Genomic DNA, 23531 nt, shown 5'->3' with positions numbered 1-23531 from the left:
AAGGAGCCCAAAGAATAGAAGGGAAGGATTGATGGTAAATAAAAACAGTTCAAAGTCAAATAATATATATATACTTTTTAATTTTCTTATTATTCATTTATCAAACCTTTACAAGTAGAACTACTTGTATAAGAAATACAGTCATTTCCAAGCTTAAAGATTACCAACACCAGAAAAATAATATAGAAAAATTAGACCACAATGTCAAAGTGAAGAGGGAGATAGAAATTATAGGGAGATTTTTATATAACATAAAATTCAAAGCAAAAGGCTTAAACGGCATAAAACTCCTTGGTCTTCAGGTCTTATAGCAGGGGTGCCCAAAAGATCGATCGCAATCGACAAGTAGATCGCGAAGGCAATGCGAGTCGATCGCGGAGCCCATACTGGGCTCCATGATAGACTCAAGTTGCCTTCACATTCTACCTACATCCCAACGCCGTAAACAGGACTAAGAAGCTCCAGGCTGACCAGCCTTCCTCCCCTGACGTCAATTACTGCCTGGCTGGCCCGGAACTTCCTCTCCGATGTCAGAATTGACAATGGTGGGAGGAAGGTTGGTCAGCCCGGTACTTCTGTGTTGGGATGCAGGGAGAGTTTGGAGCGGCGGTGGCTTGGGGGCCTGTTGCCCGATGCCAGCAGAAGTGGCATAGCGAGGTCAGGGAGAAAGAAAAAAAGGGGGCAGGCAGGGAGACAGAAAGAAAAAAGAAAAATAGAAAGAAAGAAAGAAAGGGGGGACAGGGAGAAAGAAATAAAGGAAACAAAAAGAAAGAAGGGAGACAGAAAAAAAGAAAGGGGGGACAGGGAGACAGAAAGAAGAGAAACAGAAAGAAAGAAAGGGGGGACATGGAGACAGAAATAAAGTAAACAGAAAGAAAGGGGGGACAGGGAGACAGAAAGAAAGGGGGCATGGAGAGAGAAAAACAGAAAGAAAGGGGGGCAGGGAGACAGAAAGAAAGACAGACAGAAAGAAAGAAGGGTGCAGGGAGAAAGAAAGAGGAGGGGGGCAGGGAGAGAGGAAGAAAAAATTGGGGGAGGGAATGAGGTCTAGAGGAGAGGAAGCATACAGTAGGCTGAAAAAAGGGAAGAAATATTGGATGCACAGTCAGAAGAAGAAAGTGCAACCAGAGACTCATGAAATCACCAGACAACAAAGGTAGGAAAAATGATTTTATTTTCAATTTAGTGATCAAAATGTGTCCGTTTTGAGAATATATTTGCTGTCTATATTTTTCACTAAGGCCCCCTTTTACTAAACCATGATAGCAGTTTTTAGCACAGGGAGCCTATGAGCATCAAGAGCAGCGCGGGGAATTCAGTGCAGCTCCCTGTGCTAAAAACCGCTATCGCGATTTAGTAAAAAGGGAGGGGGTATATTTGTCTATTTTTGTATAGTTGTTACTGAGGTAACATTGCATAGAATCATCTGCCTTTACCTCTTTGAAAAACCACAGAATATAAATGATAATTAATGCTTTCTTTGCGTACAGTGTACTTTGTGTTTTTTTAAAACTTTATTGTTGATAGATCATTTTGACTTGGTCATTTAAAAAGTAGCTCGCAAGCCCCAAAAAGTGTGGGCACCACGGTCTTAGAGCTTCCCCCACATACACACACAACCCCACCAAAACAAACAAACAAACAAACAAAAAACTGGTCAGCCCCTTAAGGTCCAAAAAAGATCTTAGATATTCAGGAAATTTTTTTTTTAAAAAAATCTTAAACCCAATTCAGTCCAATTCTTTATATGTGAGGTTGCAAACCATTAGACCCCTGAGGAAGGCGTGTTTGCCGAAACACAGACTGTGTAGGGTCCGGTTGGATTTTTATCACAGTATTTTTTATCATTGTACTTTTTAAATTGAATTGTCATGGTTTTATATGTCAGTGTTTAATAAATTATCTCCAGAACATCTGTATCCACAGTTTTTGTTTTCATCGGTGGATTGTTTTCACTGTGGATCATTGGGTCTCCCCATTTTTCTTTATTGTGTAACATTTATATTTCACCATTACTAAATTTGGTTCAAAGCAGATTACAATAAGATAAAAAATACCTGGGAACCAAACCTGTTTTTTCATAAATTAAAAAAACCTGATAAACATCTTTCGCTCTATAGCAATTATTTACCTCAAAATGATACTACTGTATGTGCAGCTGGCTAAAAAAAAATTTTTTAACAGATATGTTTTCAATAATTTTCTGAGTGTCATATAATTTCTCTTTGACCTTATAATGAAAAGAAGCTCATTCCAAATAGTAGGAGCTAAATAAACAAATGATGAATTCAAATTTCTAAATGATTTAACTTGATTCAACTGGAGGAAACTGAATATGAAATTGGTTACGTAAAGAGTGATTTATGCTGCCTAGTGACATTTTAATCAAATCCAACAAACATAATGTAGCTAAACCATATAAAATTTTGAATATTAGGACATAATTTAAATTGCATCCTAGCCAGAACTCGTAAGCAGTATAATTTTAAAATATATGGTGAGATTTTGGAAATTAAAAAAAAAAAAAAGATTACTCTTATAACAGTATTATATACAGTTTGCAATCTTTTCAATAGATATTGGGAATATCCTAAATAAGGCCCTCTTTTACTAACCCCCTCTTCTACAAAACCACGCTAGTGGTTTTTAGCACGGAGAGCCGCGCTGCTTCCGATGCTCACAGAGTTCCTATGAGCGTCGGGAGCAGTGCGGGACATTCAGCACGGCTCCCCACACTAGAAACTGCTAGCGCAATTTCGTAGAAGAGGGGGTAAGTTGCAGTAGAGGTTTCTATCATGGTCCAGGGCGCTAAATGCTCTGACGCTCAAAGGAATTCTACGAGCGTCAGAGCTTTTAGCGTTCCTGGCCACAGTAGAAACCTCCTGGCTTCGGTAGAAATGCTCCTAGCCATGGTATAAAACTCTTATTTGTCTATCTTTTTAGACTGTTAGCTCTTTTGAACAGGAAATATCCTCTTCATGACTCTGTACAGTTCTGAGTACATTTGGTAGTACTATAGATATAATTAATAGTAATAGTAGCAATAGCCATGGTTTAGTAAAGGGGGGGAGGGGTAAATGATACGACAATTATCCATTTGCAACAATACTGAACCAATAAGACAAAAACCATTTCCTCAATGTACAAAAAGAAATCTTGATTACCTTATTAATTTTGCTTTCCATTAATAACTGAATATCAAGTTGCACACCCAGTACTCATGCCAACAAGTCAAAATCATAGTTGTTGTTTTCCAAGCATATCTGTAACTTCTTCTTAATATACAGAATGTTATGACTAGGTCTGGAATGTGAAGGGGTTTAAGCCTGGCTTTACGTTGAGCATATTTTATTAGACGGTAAATGTAGTAGAAATTGGTTGCAATGATGGTAACGTGTGTTTGATTGAATATTATGTATGTTTTGTATGGAAACTGCTTAGACTTAAGCGGTCTATAAATTTTAAAAAATAAATAAACACTGCCCTCATTGATCAAAGGCATCAAAATACTGATATTATTTGCATAAATAAAACTATGCGCTTTAATTTGTTTAACTCTGTCCCCAACAAATGTATTACAACATTAAACAATAAGGAGGTATTCTGCATTCAGTTTTCCATGTTGTTGACATCAAACCATCTTTTCTTAAACAGTAAAACTGTTGTGATAAAAATTGACCTATCCATTTAATAACCTGACCCATGACACCCCAATCTGATAAATTAGACCTAAGTATTTTGTCTTTTTGCACTACATCAAATGTGCTCAATAGATCAAATTGTATTAATATAGAATTTTGTCCTCAACTTAGTAATAATTTCCCTTGCTCAATTAAGGAGCAAATAAATGTTTCTTTTTTTGATAATCATTTTTATTATGAGTCAACAAGAGAAACAAACCCTTACCTGAAATTCAATTGTATTGGGTATAATAAGTCAACATAATCTAAATAATTTATCAGTTTGGAGGCAACCAATCCCTCCCTAATGTTTGTCAACAGTGGAATGGAGGATACAGATCTTCTGTATAGTTAGTAATCTGAGCACTTACATTTTGATTCTTTATCAAAGGTGTCAAAACTGCACCTAGTGCATGATAATCAGCAAATTGTATTTCTTTATTTAATCAATTGGATAAAGTCTTAATAAAAATGAAGGGTAGCTTTGAAATAGACAGGACATGAATCCAATCAGATTTGCAGAACCTCCTGTTCTGTGGCTAGTTCAAATCTGTGAGAAAAACAGGAGAAAGAATCCTCATGACAGTATACCAGTGGTTCCCAACCCTGTCCTGGAGGAACACCAGGCCAATCGGGTTTTCAGGCTAGCCCTAATAAATATGCATGAAGCAAATTTGCATGCCTATCACTTCCATCATATGCAAATCTCTCTCATGCATATTCATTAGGGCTAGCCTGAAAACCCGATTGGCCTGGTGTTCCTCCAGGACAGGGTTGGGAATCACTGCAGTATACAATGAAAAGTCAAAAGAAGTGATGTATAAAACCCAAAAAGCCTCCAAACAGTGGTAAAGTTGTATAAATAAAATTCTTTATTCACAAGGACAATTCATAAGAAAGACTTACCCCCTCTTTTACTAAGGTGTGCTAAACCAGTGGTTCCCAACCCTATCCTGGAGGACCACCAGGCCAATCGGGTTTTCAGGATCGCCCTAATGAATATGCATGGAGCAGATTTGCATGCCTGTCACTTCCATTATATGCAAATCTCTCTCATGCATATTCATTAGGGCTAGCCTGAAAACCCGACTGGCCTGGTGGTCCTCCAGGACAGGGTTGGGAACCACTGTGCTAAACGCTATATGCGTCCATAGACCAACATGCATGCGTTAGCGATTAGTGTGCGCTAATCGGTTAGCACACCTTAGTAAAAGAGGGCCTTATTGCCATTATGAATAAAGAGTTTACTTATTCAAATTTATCCCAAATCTATTAATTGGCACATTTAACTCATATGAAAATACTAAAGGTATCAATATAAGCAAATTCTTATATTCCCTATAAATTTCTAACCTCAATTTATCTTTGATTTCAAAAAAATATACTAGCTCATTTGCTATAGATGTAATCAAGCTTGTTTCAGTAATTAGATCATCTGCTTTTGTAAGAAGGTCAACTAAGGAGAATAATTTTTTAATATCCAAAGGACCGTTGCCTATAAGATGAGAACATTAATCTTTCTTTGAGGTATTTATCTGCATTTTATACAGGGTGGGCCAAAAGTAGGTATACAATATTTATATATTTTATTTTTAATTTTACAAGTATCACAAATCACATTCATGTGAAGTTTTTATATCAGTCGCATTGTTTCACGTTAACTTGATTATTATTAAGTACTGGTAAAATAAAAAGAAATAATGAATATACAGTGATGTACAAACCTACTTTTGGCCCACCCTGTATAAAATGCAGATAAATACCACAAGAATAATACTCTCATCTTACAGGCAAAGGTCCTATGGAAATTAAATTATTCATCTTAGATGACCATCTTACAAAAGCAAATGATGTAACTTACCTTCCCTCCCCCACCCCCCCATTTTTTTTTTTTTTTTTACAAAACTGCAAAAAAGTTCCTATGAGCATCGGAAGCAGCAAAGAACATTCAATGTGCTGGCCTGCACTATAAAACGCTTCTGCGATTTTGTAAAATCTCATTATTTGCTTTCCTCCAACACTCACGTTTTAACGTCACCAACTCATCCATAAACCAAAAAAATTGCTTTTCCAAAGGAGCAATATCAAAGATATTCTCGCTCATCATATTCCAATTATTTTTTAGGTTGAACTCATCATGATCATCTCCCAAAACAAAGATGAATTAATTTTACCTCTTGAATATATTTCCTGTTTTACTGAATTCATATTTTGATTAAATACCTTCCATTTTAGTATACAATCCAATAATGGTGTCACCACAAAGCTTTTTCCCTTTGATTAACCCCCTCCTTTACCAAGCCGCGCTAGCGTTTTAAGCGCCGTCTGTGATGGTAACAGCTCAGATGCTCATAGGAATTCTATGAGCGTCAGAGCTATTACCGCAGTGGCAGATGCTTTAAACGCTAGCACGGCTTTGTAAAGGAGGGGGTAAATGAGCTAAATGTATGGGCCAAAGCATGATTCGTGAATGAAAACAAATATAAATATTGGCCTTTTCATGATTCTCTGATTGAAGAAGCCCTAAGGAGTCCAAAAAACTTGGTAAAATCACTCACCTTTGGATTCTCAACATTCTCCAAGTACAAGTTTAGGTCACCCAATAGAAAAAATATGCTTATAATTGAGAGAATTGTGAGCAATAAAAACATAAATATTAAGATACACTTCATTCCATTTCCCTGTCTGACAGTATGCCACAAAGCAACATATTTTATTTCAATGGGCATCATTTTGTATTTTCATCACTAATATTTCAGTTGAGGATAAGCTTAAAGTACCTAATAATTTAATTTTAAAAATGTTTTTTTTCTAACATATTGCTATCTACCCTCTTTTTTTTACCAGTCTGGGCATTTGCAAACTCTTGTATACTGTAGCCGGCACGCTCCAGGCAGAGGGCCTGGGAATACTGGCCACAATTAAACTCTTGTGAGTCGCTGCATGCCTCACAAGGATAGGTTCTTTTAGTGTTCAGTGAAAGGGACACCATCCAAACAATAAGTTTAGTGTTAAATAAAGAATTGCTTTTAATTGTTCAAAACCAAAAAAAAAAACACAGTAACTTGCTTGTCAGGATTGAAATAGCAAAGTTCCCATACCAGGAAAGCACAAAGTTCAAAAAAACAGTCTCTGGTTGAGAAACCAAAAAGAGTCCCAACTCAAACAAAACTCTCATTTAAATCATAGTCCAGGTGGAGTTCATAACCAAAAGAAAGGAAAAACTTTTCCACCAAAACAAAGCTACAAGACAGTGTAAAAATACTGGCTTCTTCAGCGACTGCAGGCTGGAAAGACAGTGTGCACCGTGTGGTCTTGAATTGCCAGAAATTAGGCCCACTATCCCACCATGTAACACGGGGCTAACCCCACTGTCTTAGCACATCAAGTATGCTTAATTCCAAAAAGGGAAAGCACAATTAAGCTTTCAAAAAAAATGGAAAAACTAAACTTCCAAAACAAACTTGCAATAACTTCACCAATACTCAAATAATACTTGCTTTTGTGAGGCAAACCTCCATAGGAGAATTCTCAGGCATCAGCCCAACACTAGCTTCAGGGCTTGTTCCCAACTCCATGTCACATGGTTCCTCATTCAGACTGGAAGGTGATTCTTCTCCAGCTTCTACAAACTCCATGGCCTCAGGAGCTTGGCTGCTATCAGGAGCTCCCAGCCCTGAGCCTTGTGACCTTCTCTGCTGCTGTTCCTCTCTGTTCTGATTTTCTAAGAGCCTAGTCTTCAGGGAGAGCAGCTTGCAGCCCCGCCCCAACCCTCAGGTGGAAAGGATTTCCGGTGATTCACCTTGTGATACAGAGGGGGATGGGAACCTAGCACTGCTGCTCTCTTACTCCCTCTACAGGCCCTAGAAGAAAATTCAGACTGAGAGGCAGAAAATGGGGAATAAGGCAGATTATGGACAGTGTCAGGATTTGCACTGGAATCTGTGCTAGGGACACTCCTAGCAGGCATAGTCTGCTTATCACATACCTCCCCCCTGCTAGGGGTGGACCTGGTTCTGCCCAAATCTTTTTCCCCAACCCTGGATAAAGCATCTGCATTCGTATGGAGACGCCCCGGTCTATGTATGGTTTTGTACCGGAACGTTTGCAGAGCCAAATACCATCTCGTCAGGCGGGCATTATTGTTTCTCATGGAATTGAGCCAGCTCAACACCGTGTGGTCTGTGACTAGGGTAAATTCGCGGCCTTCCAAGTAATGCTCTAAACTCTGCATAGCCCACTTGGCGGCTAGGCATTCCAATTCCACTGTCGCATAATGTTTCTCATTATCATGCAACTTCCTACTGAGATAAAGGATTGGATGTTCCAATCCTTCCACTTCCTGACTTAGGACTGCCCCTAACCCAGTTTGAGAGGCATCTGTCTGAAGTACAAATGGACGCTGGAAATTAACTGCTGCTAACACTGGTTCTGAGCACAAACTAGACTTGAGATCCTCCAGTGCTTTCATACTTTCAGGGTCCCAGCGTACCTTGTCTGGCCTATTCTTTTTCAGCATCTCAGTTAGCAAAGTTGCCCAGGTTGCAAAATGTGGAATAAACCACCGGTAATACCCCACCAGCCCTAAGAAGCTCCGTATCTGCTTTTTAGATTCCGGTACAGGGTACTCCCGAATACATTGCACTTTATCTAGCAAAGGCTTCACCACTCCCCTTCCTACCAGGTATCCTAAATACCTGACTTCCTTCTTTCCCACACAGCATTTCTTAGGGTTGACAGTTAACCCTGCCTTTCGTAGGGCACGTAACACCGCCCTAACTTGTTCTATATGCTGGGTCCAGGATTGAGAGTGAATGATAATGTCATCCAGATAGGCCGCAGCGTACTCTTGATGCCCCCTCAGCACTTGGTCCATTAGGCGCTGGCATAAAGCAGCAGCGCCATGCAATCCGAAAGGCATTTTGACAAACTGGAACAAGCCCAAAGGGGTACCAAAAGCAGTCTTATGCCTCGCCGCAGGTGTCAAGGGTATCTACCAATAACCTTTTGTTAGATCCAGAGTAGTGAGATACTGAGCTTGGCCTAACTTGTCTAATAGCTCTTCCACCCTGGGCATAGGAAAAGCATCAAACTGGGAGATAGCGTTCAGTTGGCAGAAATCGATGCAGAACCTGGGTGAACCATCTGCTTTGGGCACAATCACAATAGGGCTGGCCCATGGACTTTGAGAGGGCTCTATTACCCCTAGGGCTAACATCTCCTCCACCAACTCCTGTACTAGGACCTTCTTCTCTTCCGATAGACGGTATGGCTTCATTCTCACTACCTGTCCTGGAAGAGTCTGGATGTCATGGTTCACTAATGTGGTACTACCAGGAATGGGAGAGAACACATCCTCAAACTCTTTCAGCAGACCCCCAACCGCCTTCTTCTGCGTCTGAGTAAGCTCCTCTCCCATAGTCACTTGCTTGCTCAAAGTAAATTCTCCTATCTGGGGTCCAAATTCATCCTCCTCACAAGCCTGAGCAATGAGGGCTAAGGTCTGACGTTCCCTCCACGGCTTCAGGAGATTTATATGATAGATTTGTTCTCTACCCTTTTTATCCTTGACCTTATAATCGACCTCATTAACTCTCTGGCTTATGATAACTGGCCCCCTCCATTGTGCCAGAAACTTGTGCGGATCTGTGGGAATTAAGACCAAGACTTGTTCTCCCACCTGCAACTGATGGTTCTGAGAACCTTTGTCATAATAGGTTTTTTGTTTCTGCTGGCTTTTCCCCATCTGAGCCTTACCCTTCTCTCCCAAACTCTTCAAGCGTTGTTTAAGGTCTCCCAGGTAAGATATTATATTTACTCGACACTCTGGAGGAGGGTCCCATTTGTCTTTAAGGATATCTAGTAGCCCTCTAGGTTTTCTTCCAAATAACATTTCATAGGGACTTATTCCCAACGAAACCTGTACCTTTTCCCTACTAGCGTATAATACCCAAGGGATCATCAGATCCCAATCAGTCAATTCTTTACTGGCTACCTTCTTGAGCATCAGTTTCAGGGTCTGATTAAACCGTTCTACTAAACCATTTCCCTGAGGATGGTAGGCAGCAGTCCTAATATGCCTTATATTAAACCTTTGCCAAAATGCCTCCATCTCTCGGGAAACAAAATTACTTCCCTGATCCGTGAGTACCTCTTTAGGGAACCCTACAGAACAAAATAAACTGACTAACTCCTTAGTGATAGTTTGCGTAGATGTTCTTCTTAAGGGAAATGCCCATGGGAACCGGGTGGCAATATCCATTACCACTAGGATGTACTGAAACACCCGAGGTGTTCTCTGAAGGGGCCCTACAATATCCATGGCCCATCTTCCCAAAGGTTCCTCCACCCACAGAATAGGGATTAATGGGGCCCTACGGGGTTTTTGAATGGCTAATTTTTGGCATGTGGGACAAGAGGCACAGAAATGCACCAACTCCTGATGTAAGCCAGGCCAGAAAAATCTTTGCAGAATCTGCGTCTCAGTAGCGTCCACTCCCTTATGACCAGCCAAAGGGTGATCATGCGCCATCTGCAGTACTAGGGACCTAAAACCTTGGGGTACTACTAATTGTTCAACCCTATTGTCCGGTCCCCTTGCAGTACTAATTCGATACAATAATCCCCGTTTCACTATCATATTAAATGCTCCCTTGCCACTATTTCCTACCTGCTGCCAGGCAGCCCGTAAAGAGGGATCTGCCTTCTGTTCTGCCTGAAAGGTAGGAAAAGTCGCTAATACCTTTTCAGGAACAGATGGGACTTCCTGCTGTTGAGAGGTACGGGTGAGAGCTTGTCTCCTCTGCCATTTCTGGCGTTTCACTTGAGCCTTGGTGAGACTTGGTCCTTTCCCTATTCCCTCTTGGAATAGCTCCCCCTGAAAGGGGAATGTCTCCCCTAGGGTCTCCCCAGAAGTGGTTGCTTTTTCACATTGGGCCCGTGTACTGACCAAAGCATTCCCTGGGTCCCAATCTATCGGCCCGACCCAAAATCATTTCATAAGGTGCTCTGGGAACTACCGCAATTAATAACTTGTCCTCCCTGTTCCCATATTGCACCTTCATCCAATGAGTTACATACTCCTGAACATCCCCATGAATACATTTAATCGAGACTTTAGGACCTTCTGGACCCACCATCGTGCCCCTCGTCCGGATAGCGTCCCAGACCTGCTCCCTCATCATAGAATGAGAGGCCCCGCTATCCAAGCAGGCCACCAAAGGATAACCTTCCACCCTCACAGTTACATAATATCCGACCTGAGAGGAGTCGGTTGGTATCTGAAGGCCCAACCAACTTATTCCCTTGGCACCCTTACTCTGGGCACCTAACTGATAGGGTTTAGAAAGAGTCTTGTCTCCCACCCGAGAAGTAGTCAGTGCCAGTTTCACCCTACACTGTTTTTGGAGATGTCCGGGCTTGCCACACCTGAAATAGGTCATAGGTTTTTTACTGGGGCCTCCTACCTCCTGGGTTTTCTTTGAGGTCCCCTGACTATTTCCCTGGGGCTTAGGATATCCTCCTCCCGCTTGAGTCATGGGCCCCCTACGGATGGAAGTACCCCCTTGTGTGCCCCCTTCAGACCCTGAGGAAGTGTTAGAGTCAATGTATGCCTCAGCCAACTCGATAACTTGCCCTAATGGGCGACTTCCCTGTCTCTGGATCCATGCCTTGAGGCTTTTTGGCAGAGCCTCTAAAAATTGCTCCAATAGGATCTCCTTAAGCATGGCTTGAGGATCTGAAAGACAGGGCTGTAGCCATCGCTCCACTAACTTCCTCAGCCTGTGCAACAAAGCTTTGGGCCTTTCTTTCTCCCCTAACTTGGCACTCCTGAACGCCTGTCTATAATGTTCCCTCGTGTAACCCAGGTAGTCCAGGATGTGGTTCTTAATGGCCCTATAGTTGTTAGCAAGCTCAGGGCTGAGAGACTGATACGCCGCCAGTGCTGTTCCAGCAAGACATGGTATTAGCCTCATGGCCCATTGTTGCTCTGGCCAGCCAGCCGCGACTGCCATTCTTTCAAAGGCCATTAGAAAATCATCAGGTGCATCAGTAGGTCCCATCTTACACAGCTGCATGGAGTTTAGAAAGTTTGGTCCTACCATAGCCCCGGTTGTTGGCAATCCTCCAGCGCCTGCCCCAGCAGTCATAGTTCCTTGCAGGAATTGAGTAAATGTCCTGGTCTGTTCGCCCATGGCGTTCACCAGCTCCTCATGTCTCCGACCAGACTCCGCCTGGCTCGCCCACCAGAGATCCTGGTTCGCTTGGAGCATGACCTTCAAGTCCTCGGTCTGTTTCTGACGCTCCGACGCCAACAAGCTGCTGTAGATCCATGGTGCAACCTGTGAAGCAAACACAGACAAGGAAACCCAAGTGCGGATTTTTTTTTTTTTCCCCACACTCGAAAGAGAGCTAGTCCCAGCTCCCGCCCACGCTACCAACCCAGAATCCTCAATCAGCTGTCCCCAAGGTACACAGCTGGGCTCCCTCGGTTCCGGTCCTGGTTCCACTCCCACAGATTTCAGCTGCCACGATCTCCTCAGAGGTCCTTAACTTGCTGCTTCACTCTTCACAGCACAGTCCATCAAAGGGCTCCAAAATTGAAACAACAAATACTGTCCCTTATCACAGTCTCTCATGAAGGCAGTAAAAATAAATCCCACTCCTGATGACACGTATATAGCCGGCACGCTCCAGGCAGAGGGCCTGGGAATACTGGCCACAATTAAACTCTTGTGAGTCGCTGCGTGCCTCACAAGGATAGGTTCTTTTAGTGTTCAGTGAAAGGGACACCATCCAAACAATAAGTTTAATGTTAAATAAAGAATTGCTTTTAATTGTTCAAAACCAAAAAAACACAGTAACTTGCTTGTCAGGATTGAAATAGCAAAGTTCCCATACCAGGAAAGCATAAAGTTCAAAAAAACAGTCTCTGGTTGAGAAACCAAAAAGAGTCCCAACTCAAAAAAAACCTCTCATTTAAATCATAGTCCAGGTGGAGTTCATAACCAAAAGAAAGGAAAAACTTTTCCACCAAAACAAAGCTACAAGACAGTGTAAAAATACTGGCTTCTTCAGCGACTGCAGGCTGGAAAGACAGTGTGCACCGTGTGGTCTTGAATTGCCAGAAATTAGGCCCACTATCCCACCACGTAACACGGGGCTAACCCCACTGTTTTAGCACATCAAGTATGCTTAATTCCAAAAAGGGAAAGCACAATTAAGCTTTCAAAAAAAAATGGAAAAACAAAACTTCCAAAACAAACTTGCAATAACTTCAGCAATACTCAAATGATACTTGCTTTTGTGAGGCAAACCTCCATAGGAGAATTCTCAGGCATCAGCCCAACACTAGCTTCAGGGCTTGTTCTCAACTCCATGTCACATGGTTCCTCATTCAGACTGGAAAGTGATTCTTCTCCAGCTTCTACAAACTCCATGGCCTCAGGAGCTTGGCTGCTATCAGGAGCTCCCAGCCCTGAGCCTTGTGACCTTCCCTGCTGCTGTTCCTCTCTGTTCTGATTTTCTAAGAGCCTAGTCTTCAGGGAGAGCAGCTTGCAGCCCCACTCCCAACCCTCAGGTGGAAAGGATTTCCGATGATTCACCTTGTGATCCAGAGGGGGATGGGAACCTAGCACTGCTGCTCTCTTACTCCCTCTACAGGCCCTAGAAGAAAATTCAGACTGAGAGGCAGAAAATGGGGAATAAGGCAGATTATGGACAGTGTCAGGATTTGCACTGGAATCTGTGCTAGGGGCACTCCTAGCAGGCATAGTCTGCTTATCACAATACATTTAGGCATAATTCATTCAATTTTGGTCACGTCTCAGTAAAAAGCATGAAATCAGGCTATTGTTCCTCAAGGTACTTCCTAATAATCACTCTCTCTTTTACAAAATTGTACTAGCAGCTGTCACTTGGCAAAAGCCCCGCAGCTCTTTAAATCCCTTCAAGGCAGTTACTGCAGTGGCAACCGCTAGCACAGCTTTGTAAAAGGGGTGTTAAATGTTTTATCATTCAGCGACCTACAATTAATATAATATCAGATAATAGGTGTATATGCTTGTCGAACTAATTTGCCACATTGCAGCTTTATCACGTTTTCCATAGGAGGGGTTCCCCATTTCTGAATGTTAGTGTTAAAGAGAGTAATAATAATTTAAAACTAGTTCATTAGAACTGATGTTTTGTGAATCTTCAGCTATGAAACAGTATGCTGGAACACTTCAGAACTCAACCATACGATTGTTTGGGAATGTAGATAATTTATATAGGGTTTCCCATCTGTTTTTGAAATATCATTGGTTTCCTATGAAGTACAGGATTCAGTATAAGCTGTTGCTTTTGGCTCATAATGCTTTATAGGCACATGTATCCTCCTATTTGACATCTATGACCATTCTATACATTCCTCTGAGGAAGTTGCAATCTTTGGATGAGTGTTGGATGGTTATTCTTTCAATGGGTACCTTTTTTTTTTTTGGCTTCTCCCATTTTTGTGGAACCATCTTCCTATGGACTAAACTTTCACTGCCTAAGCGTAAATGATTATTAACAAAATCACTATTTTTATAAGCTCTTGGAGGGTTGAGAGTATAAGATGCAACTCTGGTCTCAGTCTGATGTGTTTGTGGTTATTTGTTTTTAATTTGTTCTTATTTGTTTATTTCCTTTTTGTTTCAATGATATGAAACAAAATTAAAAGTGCCAATAAAAGTGTGGAATAACGCGTAAGTTTCATGGCTCCACATCATTCTCTTCTTGGTTGTGCAGCGAAATTTTCAGCAGTCCTTCGTATATGCAACACTCGATACAGAGTTTTAGAAACTATAAATATTTATTTTATACAGGTCATTAAGATCTATATGTTTTTAAACAGATTTTCATAAGGAAATATATGGACAAAAGTTAATGACAATGCTATAACACCCCATATTAAGAAATCAATTTATTGCATTAACCATATTATAACATGTTATATTACCCGAACTAAATATCTGAGTGTAAGTACCCTCATTCTGACTGTATAATACTTAGATCTCCCTATGAGAATTTCAGCAAATCATTAATAGAAACACAACTGCATCTTAGCACATTCCTTCCCTGTAGAGATAAATTAAATGATTGATATATTAATTAAATTTATTGTACCATAATACCCATACTTTATGTTGTCACATCTCATTTAAGATATTTTCATTATAGCAGTCAGATCACATCTTGGGGACACAAAGTACTCTACATTTAATAGGCATTGCATAATAAACAATCAGTTCCAGTCTCCAAAGCACATTTTTTGAGTCCAATACATGACACATAAGATATATTGTTGCAGTACATAGGAATGATAATAGATCATAACCACCTTTGTATGTATTTCCAAGGGAATGTATTGCAAAGTTAATGTGCACTAATAAAAAAAGAGTCCCCTAAGATTCCATTTTTATATAAATATACTCTAAAGTTTTGCTTGACTGGTTTACTTAGTCCTACTTAAACAAAAAAAAAGTAGTGAATAAATATTTGTAGCAAAAAAAAAAAAAAATGCTTCAAGCTAATTAAGGGTTCCTTTTACAAAACTGTGGTAGCAGCTGCTGCGGTCATTGCTCCGATATTCATAGGGATTTAATGGGCATCGTCGCATTTGCCGTATGGCAGCCACTACCAAGTCTTTGTAAAAGGGCGGAGGGGGGGGGAGAAGGATAGATATATGAAGAAAGGGATCAGACTCGGAACACAGAGTATATAATTCAACCCTAAAAACCACAGCTATTTGTCCATAAAGAACTGAATTCTATAAACTGTGGCCAAATTTTGGTGCCGATAAAAATTAGCACTAAGATCTATTCTAAGAGTGCCCAAATGGTCGATTGTGATCGACCAGTAGATCGCAAAGGCAACGCGAGTTGACCATTTTGCCTTTGCGATCTTTCCCTCCCTGCTGCTTCCCCAAGCCAGGCCTGCTGCGTACGAGCGCCGGACTCGCAAAACTTCACCTCTGACGTCAATTCTGATGTTGGAGAGGAAGTTCTGGGCCAGCCAATCGATGACTGGCTAGCCTGAAACTTCCTCCTCGACGTCAGAAATGACGCCGGAGGTGAAGTTTTGTGAGTCTGGCGCTCGTACGCGCTAGGCCTGGCTTGGGGAGGCAGCAGGGAGAAATCGCATTGGTAGCTTGGGCTGGGGATAGGGAAAGAATCGGGAAGTAGAGAAATCGGCACGATGGGTTGGGGGGACAGGGGGAGAGTGAAAAAAAGGCAGAAATAAAGAGGGGGGCATGGGGAGAGAGAATGAAAGGCAGAAAGAAAGAGGGGGGGCACGGGTAGAGAGAAAGAAAGACAGGTAGGGAGAGGTAAAGAGAAAGAAAGGCAGAAATAAACAGGGGGGAAGGGGGAGAGAGAAAGAAAGGCAGAAAGAAAGAAATATTGGCTTTACAGAAGAAGGAAGTGCAACCAGAGACTCATGAAATCACCAGACAAAAAGGTAGGAAAAATGATTTTATTTTCAGTTTAGTGTTCAAAATATGTCTGTTTTAAGAATTTATATCTGTTGTCTATATTTTGCACTATGGCCCCCCTTTTGCTAAACACTATAGCAGTTTTTAGCGGAGGGAGCCTATGAGCATCAAGAGCAACGCAGGACATTCAGCGCAGCTTCCTGCGCTAAAAACCGCTATCGCAGTTTAGTAAAAGGGGAGGGGGTATATTTGTCTATTTTTGTATAGTTGCTACTGAGGTGACATTGCATATTTTAAAGTCATCTGCCTTGACCTCTGATAAAAACCCCGAATACAAATGATAATTAACATTTTCTCTGTGTACAGTGTGCTTTGTGTTTTTAAAAAATTTATTGTTGGTAGATCATTTTGACTTGGTCATTTTAAAAGTAGCTCGCAAGCCCAAAAATGGCACTCAGTATTGGGCAACATTTGTAGTATAGTGCTTGGCGCCAGGCAATCCCTAGCTCTACTAATAAGAGGTATGGAGAAATTGGAATACGAGGAACGACTCAAGAAACTGGGATTGTTCTCCCTTGAGAAGAGGAGGCTGCGAGGGGACATGATAGAGACGTTCAAAATACTGAAAGACATCGATAAAATAGAGCAGAAAAACAAATTATTTACATTGTCCAATGTGACACGGACAAGAGGACATGGTTTGAAGCTAAGGGGTGACAGGTCCAGGACAAATGTCAGGAAGTTCTGCTATACGCAGCGAGTGGTGGACGCATGGAATGCTCTTCCACAGGAGGTTATTAAGGAATCCACTGTGCTAGGATTCAAAGGCAAATTAGATGCACATCTCCTTATGAGAGGCATAGAGGGATATGGGTGATTAGAACAATCAGGTGTATACCTGACTGGGCCTCCGCGTGTGCGGATCGCCGGACTCGATGGACCATGGGTCTGATCCGGAGATGGCAATTCTTATGTTATGTTCTTATGTACAGCCCTGCTTATTTATTTATTAGTTTATTTTTTGCTTGATACAGTTTGATATGTTGAATAGGCAGCCTGCTCAACCAGTCAAAGTGCATCAAACAAAACCAAAACCAAAAATAAAATAAGGGCTCTTGGGATGGGGATTCTCTGAAGGCCCTGACTACTGATCTGAAATTGATTGACTGAGCAGCATCTGTCGCCTGTTCGACCAATCAAATTCAGAGCAGGGATCTCAGGGCCTTTAGGGGATGGGGTGAATCCCCTGAAGGCCTAGACCACACGCCACTCGTGCCAGGATCTACTCCCAATTCGAGTATGAGGATTTACACTAATGAAAGCCTAAATTAGGTGCAGATCTCCCTTATACAGTAAAACTCTGAACAAATTCCAGGAGCATCCCTGATCTGCCTTTGCCACTCTCATAGTTGTCCCTCTTTATAGATCCATGAGTAAAATATTTGTGCAGATCCCGTTGCCAAAAGATGTGTATGCAAATTTAAATTAATGTCAATTAGTGCTGATAATTCATTTTTAATGCTTAAATTTACCAATAAAGAAGACACCAGAGTAAGCTGGTGGAATATAACATTAGCTGAGCTTAGTCACCTGTGAAGGAGTAATTTGAAATTGGGGGGGAAGGTAAGAAACGGGTTAGTTTAGGTACTGAGGGTCAGGGGAGTAAGGATTTATGTGGTTGTGAAGGAAGAGATAAAGGGTTAAGGGAGAGGTAAGTGCACATGTGACTGATTGAGGTAAACAGGTAGATTGGGGGAGGTGTGACTTTGTGATTGGTTAGCCATTGTGGCGGTTTGGAGGGACAGTGTGAGGGAAATGGTGAAGAAGTTAGGGCTATGTAAAAATTATCCCACCCTCCCTCCCATGGGTTGCATTTTTTGTTGTGACAGATTTTCTGGATTGGGGGTGGGTTGGTCACAGCTGAAATGGGGCGGAAACGTAGTATTGAACCCAGTGGCAGTTGGGACATCAGCAGTTAATTGATTGAAACCTTCAAGATAATGAAGGGAATAGACTTAGTAGATAAAGACAGGTTGTTCACCCTCTCCAAGGTAGGGAGAACGAAAGGGCACTCTCTAAAGTTAAAAGGGGATAGATTCCGTACAAACGTAAGGAAGTTCTTTTTCACCCAGAGAGTGGTGGAAAACTGGAATGCTCTTCTGGAGGCTGTCGTAGGGGAAAACACCCTCCAGGGATTCAAGACAAAGTTGGACAAGTGACTGCGGCACTGGAACGAACGCAGGTAGGGTTGGTCTCGGTTAGGGCACTGATCTTTGACCTAGGGGCCACTGTGGGAGTGGATTGCTGGGCACGATGGACCACTGATCTTACCCAGCAGCAGCAAATCTTATGTTCTTATTAAATGTAACATTCACAGGCGACACTGCTGCGAGGGGAGGCATGTCCTGGCATTACCATGGGTCATGTTAGATGATGTTACAGGAGCTAGTTTTGCCACCGAATAGCTCCTTGGGGGTGTGAAATCCACATTGGGGGTTTTGTGGTTCTGATATATATTGTATCGCGATTTTGAGATATTATACAGTTTAAGAAATTAAATGGAGCTAGTCTCATCACCGAATAGCTTCTGGGGGTGTGAAAAGCTCATTGGTTATTTGTGGTTGTTTGGTGTGGATTGTATTGTAATTGTGATGAAGTTATAATAATTAATAAAGCTGCAGCCAAATTGATTCTTCTACTAATATGAGTTGTGTGATTATATAGTTGTGGGTGAGTCATACTGTTGGTGACAGGTGTCAAAGTGCGAATGCTAATGTTATTAGCTCATTTGTCAATTATATTTTGTGACTATACAAAATAGGGTAAATATAATCAATTATTGATATTCAATTCATTAAAATGCTATACCAAGAATACCAAAGCTTAAAATTAATTAAATGTTTAATTTATTAATATCTTTAATTCAATTCATATCCTATTTGGTACATGCTCATATTTGTGCGAGCAATTTTAAGAGCTATCTAAAGAATTAAGGTGAGTGTGTCTTTCAAACAAAATAATACTTTCCTCCTCCAAATGACCTATGTATCAATAATGTACATATCCCTTTACCCAACAATACTTTCTCATAGCACAGTACTACTTTTCATTATATGGTGCACAATAAGCAACTGGAACTTATTCATTGATTTAATTAAAACTACAAATTAATTGGGTGTATGGTAGACTGTCTGCAAATAAAACACTCAATATGTCACTCCAAGACTCAAATATTCTGTGGTGCTGGCAGAAATCATTCATAAATCCAGAACTGACAGAAGATGCCTTTAAATACACCATGATGCTGAGTTTCATTTCCTGCATCAGCGATCAGTGCATCTTTCCAGCTGCTCAATAAGTTACACTTTACAGTACTCCTATAGCATATATACGAGGGGGTGCTGAAAAGTTCTCAACCCAGCCAACCCACATCCTAAATTCTGAATGTTTATTTGGCCACTGTAGCTGAAAAGAGTGTTAGCTTATTTCGTTAAGTACTCATTTGCAGAAATGAAATTCATTGTTTTGACATTGTTTCAGATCATTGATTGAACCATATCCAGATCAACCTCGTCTTGGTTAAGCTGATAACTTTTCAGCATCCCTTATATGTTTAGTAGTAAGCAATTCTTGTTACTGGTTTACTTAATCTGCATGAGAGAGTTGTTTTAATTTATAAATTAATAGAAAAAAAAGCTACTTAGTTGCCCTGGATCTCAGCCCCTTACATTAAACAATTGGTCCTTTGTTTTCTCAAACCTCTGGACCTACAGATGTGGAGAGGCATAATCAAAAACATCTATGTCCCCTTTTGGCCTAAGGCCCTAGGCGTACAAAGTAGGTAGCAGGGAAATGTCCATTCTCAAAAAAAACACAAAACCCCACGTTCAGAATGTTTTTTTTTCTTTCTGAGAATGGCCTACCTGTAGGTTCAGCAAGTTTAATCACCCAGACTAGAGAATGACATGGGGGAAAAATTTATCACCGTTCCCGCCCCGTCCCCGTGAGCTCATCCCCGTCCATGCCCCTTCCCTGCGAGTTCAGTCAACGTCCCCACCTTGCAAACTGTCAGATCCCATTCACACAAACCTCGAATGGTTATGATTTTATACTGAACTTATTTTATTAAAGTATAAAAACACACTATTCTGTACAATTGTCATTTTATAAACACAAATAATACCAAGTAAGGATGAACAAAACCCCTGTTTCCCCTCCCTTTCACAAATATCCACTCCACTTTTGTGAAAACTGAACAAACCAAATTACCACAGAATGCTACATAGAAAAATCAAGCTAACAGAATACTTCAGTCATATGTAGCAGGAATCATGTTAGGGGAGTGCAACTAGGGCAACTGCCTCCTGGTCAGAGAGAGAACCAGCTGGAAGCTAAAGAAGCACAGCTTGGGCTTTGCGGTTCCCAGTTATGTCTAATACCAGCTCTAGCAGGATACATATTTCAAATCTGAAATATTCTAATCACAACATATAAAATAATTTTTTTTTTTCTACCTTTTATTGTCTGGTAATTTTATTCTTCAAATCACATTGGTCTCAGGCTTTGGTTTTGGGTTTCTTCTGTCTTCATCCTGGCATGGCTGGTTCCTGAAAGTAAAATAGGTGCAAGGGGAACTGGAGAGGAGATGCCGAGTCTGACACGGGCACAATTTTTTTAACCACAGGAGCAAGACTTTTCACTGCTCCAATGGGGCGGTAAAAGGTCTTGTCCCCATTCCCGCGGAGCAGTGAAAGGTCTTGTCCCCATTTTTGCAGTAAACCAGTTGCAAATGTCTCCATTTCTGCGGATTTACTGCGGTTGTGTTGTAAGCATACATGTAGTGGCGGTCTGGGTTAGAGAATGACACGGGGACCATTTACCGTGGTGACCACTATTTACCACAGTAAATAGTCCCCGTGTCATTCTCTAACCCAGACCGCCACTACACGTATGCTTACAACACATTTCTGACCCAAAAAATTGCCCATGTCCCAAACGCCCAAAACAAGACCTTTTAGGCAAAGAAGGGGCCAGTCCTTTGCCTGAAAGCACAATTCTGTAACCAGTGTCTGTCATAAACAACGCCACCCAACCTCACCCCACCTCCCAGAATGATGGCGGCAGGAGAGATAGCCAATCTATCCTGCCGCCACCCACAGCGACCCCCCCCCCCCCGACATATCGCAGCAGGAGAGATGCCCAATCTCTCCTGCCACCCATCCACCTCAAATTCCCTGCGTGATCACACTCTTCACTGGGAGAAGGGATGTCCAATCCCTCCTGCCGTACAATCCTCCCCTAACCCCTGCTGGACTACCCAGCCCACCCCAACCCACCTAACCGCCCTCTAACTTTTTTTGATGGCTGGCTTGGTTCTTTCTCTGGCTGGCCGGCAGGTCCGCCTTCGTCTGAATGGTGGGTCTGCCCCTTCCCAGTGTATTGCTTGATGCACTGGGGAGGGGCCTAGGGCCTGATAGGCACCTGGCCTAAGGCCCAACCCATAGGAGGGGCCTTAGGCACATGGGCCAATCAAGCCCTAGGGCCCTCCCCATTGCATCCCATAATGCAGGCCTGCCATTCAGATGAAGGCAGACCTGCCGGCTGGCCGGAGGGCCCATCCATCCATCCATCAAAAAAAGTTATAGGGGGGTTGGGGGGGTCGAGAGGTGGGCTGGGCAGTCCAGCAGGGTTTCGGGGGTGTTGTCCAGTAGGAGGGATTGGGGATTGCTGGTGAAGTTTCAATCATGCGGGGTGTTTGGGGGGGGTTGGGGGTTGTCTAGGAGAGACTTGGCATCTCTACTGCCATGATCGTTACAGGTGTAGGGGGATGGGTTGCCTGGGTCACTGAGCTGATGGTGGCTGCTGCAATCAGCTCAGCAGCCCGATTCTGAACTTCTACCCGTTTCAAATTCATCTAAGTCAAAACGTATAAGTTCCGTCTGGCAACCTGTCAAACTGTTTTGGTTATGGGTATCGGAAGACTAAGTCTAGGTCAGCCCACATCCTGCCCATTTCTCGCCCTATCCACTCCTCCAAAAATGCCCCTTTTCACTCTGGGCGTACAGCAACACTGAAAAGACCTAAGTTGGTTTTAGATACATCTAAAACCAGTTTTGATTATCGGTACTTGGACAACTGAGCATGGGGCATTGACGCCATTTGTGAAAGCTTCAGGTTTGAAAATAATTCTACATGCAAAATGACACCAGCGCAAGGTTTTAAAATTATAACCAGGATTTATTGAATTATTGGTTCTATTTTCCCATTATTAGATCAAAAGAATAGCATAATTGCTTACGTTGCGCTCATGGGAGATCATCATCCAAAGACTGGCCTTCTCACAATGGTCTCGTCTTTCTATCTCATTACAGTCTATTATATAACTTTTGGTTTAGTGACATCATCAAGTTTGACGACCAATAACATTTCTATGGGTGGTCTCAAAGTTTAGACAAAGAAACATTCCTCCATGTTTAAAAGTTAGTCAAAGTTTCAGATGATTTCTGAATTAACATTAACATTCAAAAGAATTCATAATTATTAACATGGTAAATTCTCAGTCCTTCCATGCTGACAAGTTCTGAGCCTTAAAGGAAAAAAAACTCCTAAGCTGACAGATTCAAATTGCACAGCCTTACACAGAAAGCTTACTCAGGAGAAAAAAAGGGGGGTTAAATCCCCCTCTCCTCTTCCTGAAGCGTGGGCTTCCAATGCCCCCCTTTTCCCTATTCTTGAGACTGACTCTAATCATTTCCAGATGTCGTGCTCAGGATTTTTTCTTAATGTTTCTGTTTATAAACCATTTATATAAACCATTTATATTTCCACAATCATATCACCACATATTACATTCAGGGGCCCCAAACATTCATAATTTCATTCATATCTTGGCCATTCATACTTCATACATTTTATATCTCAGTTTGGAATATGGAGTTTTCCTAACTAGCCTGAGCACATCTGTTTTCAATTAGAACCACGAGGCTAAAGGCGGGAAGCTGAACAAAGAACAGAAACTATTCACTGGCACAAGATGCTGGCCTAAGACAGGACAGTTATAGCACATACAAAAGAACCTCCATGTAATCATGTAATCATGATTTCCACCATTTTTAGCTCAACAGCAAAATACACAAAAAAACACCATTCTTTTCCTTATATTAATCTTTAGTGTGTTTTTTCTTCTGGCCTTAGCTACATTATATTTAAATGTTTTATTCACCTGTTTTTCGTACGCTTCTATTTGGGCGTGGTCCTTAACTGACACAGAATTGTCTCTAACTAGAATTACCCAGAACCATATGAAAAACTGGCGCTACAAAAATACTGCACTATCATGCTTCTGACCTCAATATCGTCCCATAAACAGCACCCCCTGCTGGCCACGAGCCACT

At 41.7% G+C, this 23531-nt stretch overlaps 1 long non-coding RNA gene across 1 annotated transcript in view; it reads right to left on the bottom strand.

Moving 5' to 3' along the window:
* LOC117346740 overlaps window positions 1–23531 on the bottom strand; it is a 486900-nt gene that overhangs the window by 370843 nt on the left and 92526 nt on the right. The window lies entirely within an intron of this gene.

This window comes from Geotrypetes seraphini, chromosome 12, assembly GCF_902459505.1.
Source record: "Geotrypetes seraphini chromosome 12, aGeoSer1.1, whole genome shotgun sequence".
NCBI classification, from domain to species: domain Eukaryota; kingdom Metazoa; phylum Chordata; class Amphibia; order Gymnophiona; family Dermophiidae; genus Geotrypetes; species Geotrypetes seraphini.
Note: the sequence above shows the minus strand (reverse complement) of the source record. Positions and strands in the feature narration are given on the sequence as shown.